Source organism: Lissotriton vulgaris, chromosome 9 (assembly GCF_964263255.1).
Source record: "Lissotriton vulgaris chromosome 9, aLisVul1.2, whole genome shotgun sequence".
Taxonomy (NCBI): domain Eukaryota; kingdom Metazoa; phylum Chordata; class Amphibia; order Caudata; family Salamandridae; genus Lissotriton; species Lissotriton vulgaris.
The window spans coordinates 1147705616-1147712121 of NC_141697.1; the positions used below are offsets into that span (position 1 = coordinate 1147705616).

General features: G+C 41.7%; 1 long non-coding RNA gene across 1 annotated transcript; it reads left to right on the plus strand.

Annotated features, from left to right (window-relative positions):
• Nucleotides 1–5167: 5167 nt before the first annotated feature.
• On the plus strand, nucleotides 5168–6170 carry LOC147692938 (uncharacterized). Its single transcript, XR_015299848.1, has 3 exons — nucleotides 5168–5210; nucleotides 5325–5388; nucleotides 6047–6170. It is a non-coding gene; the product is annotated as an uncharacterized LOC147692938 (long non-coding RNA).
• The last annotated feature ends 336 nt before the right edge of the window (nucleotides 6171–6506 follow it).

The window sequence follows — 6506 nt, forward strand, 5'->3', positions numbered from 1 at the left end:
TTAGTGGGCCAGTGGATGTGGGACTGCAGTGCTGTGCCTTTGCCATACCCGCCACATCCGACCTGCCACATCTAGTATGCTGCCAGGCTGGCTGTGTTTTTGTCCAAAACAGTTCCTCTTACCTTCGTGACTGGGAAATTGTGTGGAAAAAAAATTACGTTGCATTTTGCACACACTCTTTGTCTCATTTTGCCCAGCATGTTAGGGTACTTTGTAGACTTTTGCTGTCCACTGCTACAGTGCTTTACATGCTAGTCGCAGATGGGGATTTGGTGTCTGAGGGGCCCTTGGATGGATCCTGCAGGGACTTTCTACCCAGCAGCTTACTAAGCAATACTTTCCACCAGCAGAGCTGACCGTGGCTCCTTGTCAGGAAACCACTTCCCCTGACCTCTAATTCAGTGAGTTGCTGACGAGAGGTGGTTGGACATCCACCAATTTTCGGCATTTATTTTTTTACAGCCTGAGTAAAATGATGCCCTTCATCCACAAGAAAGAATAGGTGGGGAGCCGTGTCCAAAGGAAAGAGCCATGAAATCTGAATGCTCAAGTGTCACAAGTCAGGTGATAAACTACCGATTTTATGGCAGTTTTAACTCCTACCGACCGATTCCTCTGGATAGTCCTGCGGCATTTTTTCTAAGGCCGAAGGTCAACCTACAGGTTATAAGTGACTCTCCTCGAGAAAAGAGGCTGCAGCTGAGCTGGTTAGAACATAACTAAATAATTAGAAAACAGTGATTTTTATTTGGTTTGTTGCAGTTTTATAAATTGGGAAGTCAAGCCAAAGGTATCGGAGCGCCTAACATAGGCACCTTTCTCATTACAAAAAGGCTCTTTCATCTTTGTTTTTAGGCACGGGGAGATAAAGTGATTTGCCCAGAATCGCTGGATGTTAAGCGGACGCTGAGACTTGAACCTGCTTCCACAGTCTACAGCTCTGGCCCTTACACCGCACCCCCTTTCATAGATAATAGATACATCAGCTTTCCACTTCAGTCTGCACGCAGCAGTCGATTGAGCTAACAGTATGTAAGAAACACACGTGTTTTTAAAATGTTCCAATGCAGTTGTGTTTTAAGAGGTGAACTGAGACAGCGCAGAGCACTCACAGGAAGAAATCCACAGCTGAGCCTGGCACAGGAAGAGATCTCTTGATGAGCTGAGCGAGGCGATCTGAAAGGCCCTAAGGAAGCATACACTGTTACCATGATCCTTTCAGAAACCTCAAACACTAGCCCTTACAGGTACTAGTACGTGTAGCTTTCTTTCATCCAGGTAAATGGGGCTGGACGTGCAAACATGGCTCCAGGAACAGGCCAACGTGGGGAAAAGAAGGACGTGAGAAGGCTGGCTGCAGCAAGGAGGCGGACAAGTGAGGGCTAAGTTAGTCAAAGAATAACCAGCATGTTGCGTTGTAGGGTTGAGGCACGTGCTGCAGATTTCTCTGTGTGTACAGCATGGCTTTAGGTAGAGTACTTTAAGATAGCTAAGGAGGCCATTGCACGGTTTTACTACCTCTTTCAAGGACTTTAGAGCTCTTTAAACAAGCATTGGCATGGCCAATAGGTCTCGCTTTTGGGACCTTCCAAGTATTTAGTTATGCAGCACAATATCCTTGGTGCAACAACATCAACTGTTGCATGGGTAAACACTTAAAAGGTCCCAAAGGCGATACCTATTGGCTATGCCAATGCTTGTTTTAAGTGACAGAGACCGAGTCAGTGAAGTGTAATCACTTCTTGTGAAGGCCCCTTTGTAACACTTCGGTCTTGTGTGTGTAAAGGACCAGTACTGTAGGACTGGGACAGAGACAGCTGTTTTGCCTGGCATGTAGATTCTCTGCACACAACACCCATATCTGGCCATAGAAAACAATGTAAAACAGCTTGTCTGGAGTCACAGTGCACATCATTCTTACAAATGGGTGCCAACATTTGAATATGAAAAATAGGATTAGACTAAGCCACTGTACTTTGTTACTATGATAACAAACATGCTTCCTTGCCTGCTGAGGAGTCACCAGTTTACATTTCTGCCATTTTTTCATTGCCAGGGCACATTATATGTTCATTTACTCTCCATATGGTCACCTTAAGTATGACGTTTATTTCTCAAAACTACATGGGAGAATTTTAACAGGTTTCCAACAGTTCTGGCTATGTTGTATGGGAGATTATTACGCCGGCCTCAGCCTGTGAGGATAATGGAAAAAGGTACTCAGCCTGTCCGCGCGTGAGTCAGCTCACTGACTCTGTGACAGGCAGCTGAGATACCTGGATCCCTGTGTAACTTGTCTTGTTCATATTGGAGCCTCACACATCCTTCCTGTTGGGCTAAGGGTCCCATGTCACGTGGACAGAGAGAGACCCTGTAGTCCTGATGTTCACAAGATTGATTGCTGGCAGGTAGGGGGCCATAGGCTGCCAATGATTTCTGGTGCTTTGCTGCAGTTTTCAGATTTTCTTGGAGTTTCTTGTTGCTCAAATGGGTGTAATTTCAGATATTTATATGTTTTCCCCGTCTTCAGGGCTTCATTTTGCTCGCGAGAAAGTGTCACTCATAGTCATTGAAATGTCACTTATAATTCCACAGAAATTATGAAAATGTCACACATAGCAATCCGAAACCTTGGCATCTATGTCTTACTCACTAGTGAGCTGTACTGCTGCATCTGCTCCTTCTCACTGTCTCCTCGCTCCATGGGGAAAAAAAATCTCAGTGCTGGATAAATAATGCAGCAGCAGTTTCAGGGCCATTTTAGGAGGTGGTGACTGCTGAGACAAGGTTAGATAAGTCCCTGTTGGCCTCAGATTCCTCCAAATTAAAATCCGGTTTCATCTGCTTTATTACATCAAAAAAGCCATTTTTGTTGGCTCTTAGGGCTCAGTGCACTTTACCACCACTAACCAGTGCTAAAGTGCTTGCGCTCTTTCCTTTCAAACATGGTAAAATTGGCTTACACCGAATTGGCAATTTTAGTTTACTTGTAAGTCCCTAGAAATGTGGTTCTACATGTACCCATGGACTGTACATTAAATGCTGCTAGTGGACCTGCAACACTTATTGTGCCACCCACTTAAGTAGGATATTTAAAGATGTGTCATGTCAAGGCCAGGGCCTGTGTGTTATTTGTTCATGCTTTCTGGCCAGGGTGCCATTTGAGACATTTCCATTCCTTCTGTCCGCCTAGGTGCTTATATGTGACGTTTCCATGCTTTCTGGCCTGGGTGCTTAATTATGTGTGCTATTTCCATAGTTTTTGGCCTCAGTGACCTGGAGCTGGGGGGGTCATGTGTGACATTTCCATGCTTGCTGCCCTGGGTGCTTATGTGTGACGTTTGCATGCTTACTAGCCTGGTGGTGGGACCAGGCCTGGGTCAGTGCCTAGGTGCTTATGTGTGACATTTCCACAGTATTCTGGCCTCAGTCAGTGGCCTGTGTGTTCATGTGTGACATCACATGTCAGTGCTTAATGTGTGATAACATGAGTGACAATTTACTATGCTTTAAAAGTTAATACAATCTAAAATGTAATGAAAAATGTATTGACAAATGTTTTGTTTTGGCCTTTCTGTCTCTCAAATTTTCTTGGGGAGGATAAGTTCAACCCCCCAAACTCCCCCTAGTCGTGGTTGCTCACTGCGCTTGCTCACTACACACCATGTGGGGGGCTGGTCTCACTTTTACTTTGTTCTCTCTGAGTCACTGAGTCTATTTTTTGTGCTCTCTGAAAGAATGTCTATAGGTACATATGACTGGGTGGGTAACCTGGTGCTCTTTCAGGTCATCATCTACTATTTACTGTGCTTTAAAAGTTGATACAATTGAATATGTAATGAAAAATGTGCTGTAAAATTCACCATTTTGGTCTGTCGTTTGCCAAAATTTTCTTTGGGGGAGAACCCCCTAAACCCCCAAGTTGCGGTCGGCCTCGCTCGCTCGCTGCGCGAGCTCGCTACGCGTTGGACGGGGGCTGGTTTGCAGAAATTTGCCAGGGCTGCTTTCAGTTCCCAGTCCGGCCCTGCAGATCACAGCCTCCGCGTCTCCACACCCGTTCAGTGTCAGCCAACGAACTCTTCTGTTCTCGGAAAAAACTCGAATTACTTCGCCTGTTTTGCTATCATTTTATACCATGTTTGCTTGTTGTTTATTGGCCAGCTTCTGTGGGTTCAGCTGGTATTCCTAATTAACGGCCGTAATTGATTACATTCAAGTCCTGCGCTCTGCATAACTAAGCGTCCCACGCCTCGTTTTCATTAGCTGTCAGATACCGGTTCCAAGCCTCCTTCTCAATTGGGATACAAGCCTCGTTCTCACTTTTTGTTGCGAGTAGTTATCTCAACCTTTGTTCAGTGCTGTTGCTTTAAATTACTCTCTGAAAGAATTCATTTTAGCTTTAGCTATATATTGCCGATTTTAAGCAGCGTAGAATGCGCAGAAACGGACCTGTTTTTGCTCGTCTCCGCTCCAAGAGTTGTCACGTCTTTCCTATTACCTTTTGGGGTCTATTGCACATTTTATATGGGGTACCCTCTGTGTAAACCTCATTTTAATTTAACATGTGATTACTCATAAACTTTTACAGAATGCTGAATGCCAAGAGTTATCCCAAAATTTTTTTTCCATTTATACAGCATATAAAAGTTACACATTATCTCCATACAAAATTTTTCGATTTATTGTTCTCCTGGCTAACATTAATTGTTTTAAGCTTAATGTGGGTAAATTTATTATCATACTGGCCACCTTTGAATGTTTAATGCGGTTTGTCAATTGCTAACTACTAGTTTCATCCAATCTTCTCTTGAATTTAAACCATTATCTACAGTGTCCAGAAAGCACATGAACCATTGTCCCCCCGTTTACTAGTATTACTATTGCAACTATGGGCGGTAGGATTGCAAGCTAACTAAGCCCCGTTGTTCAATTTAATCCCACTGCAGGCAACAGCACGCCGGCGCACAGCCTCGTGTATCCACCCCTATGAAGACGCATTAAATTGTTATACGAGGTGGGTCTCTTGTAAATAATAAACACTATCCATAGAGAGGGTAAATAAGTCTATACAAAGGCGCTTATCGCATGCTAATCTTTTTATTTAGAAAGAATCCAATACTCTGAGGACAGGGAGCAACGTTTTCTAAGAAGTTGGCACCGTAGAAGACTGCAAGGCTTAAAGAAACAAAATATCGAATTATTGCAAACAGGTAATTAACAAAACAATGTTGAGCCCAATTGTTGTGTGTAAATGAAATGTCAGCAAGGTAGCCTAATAAACCCAACAAACAGACAATTACAACAAACAATTCTTTCCCTTATAGATTTCAAGTGTGCAAACTCCCTTAACAGTGGTAGGAGTGGAAGTAACAATAAGAAGACACTCAGGTAATGAATAATTGCAAATAGATAAATAGCATTTAGTTATAGAGACCAAATTTCAGTCACAAAGAATCCCCTGTTGGATCTAAAAATTAAACAAATAATACATCAATTTACAGAGTCACCAAATCCTTATGATGTAGAGTTCGAAAAATCAGAAGAACTTCAAAAATAATATGAAATAAGGTAATAACCACACCTGAGGGTATAATAACGTATTTTTAGTTGCAAAACGCTGATCAGTCCATATGAAGGGTTTCTTATATATATAAAAGACAAGTGTAAATGTCTTATCCCATACTGGTTTTTTGGGTAGAGGGGTTCCCCTACTAGTGGTTTCTACATGTGATTTTATAAGCACACATGGTAATATTGGACAAGTATATTTTCCAAAGTACTGTGGACACAAAATGAGAATAACACTGTGTTATGAGTTCTAATATGTGATGTAACATAAGAGATTAAGGAGTATGATTCAAATGCCAGGCCGAAGACAGGTTCAAAACTATAGAGACGTATAAGGAATAGAACTGATGTCTGTGCAAGAACTATAGACCTTATATACTGAATATGATAACAAATGAAAGTTCAGAAAATGTAAAATTGATAAATGTATTTCTGAGAATTCTGAAAAAGATACTGATTGTAGTATGTTTACCAACAGGACGTTTTACTACAAGGCAACCACCCAGTGCCGTTTATTAGGAGAGATCGTATATTCAGTCTTGAGAAAGATGGCATAATATTGAATGATAAGCCATCGAAATGCGTCGACGCCAAACAAATTGCACAATCGAGTAATCAAGCTTATCCTGTATATTGCAAGAATCAAATGTGTCCAGGATTGGGTTTTTGAATTTCTGACACTTGATGTTCAAGTCTTGATGACAAACTACATTGTCTTTTGTTCGTCTCTCCCCCTCTATGTGTTCTTATAATTGATAAATTGTATGTTATTGGTTTATTTAGGTTGGTATCTTTTGCTCACAATTTTTAGATGATTTAGAACTGTGACAAATTTTAGTATAATATGCCAATGGAATGTTAAATTGTTTCTACTGTGCATTGTTTATGTTTTTAATATACAAATACATTTGGTATAATTTTGATACATACATATATGT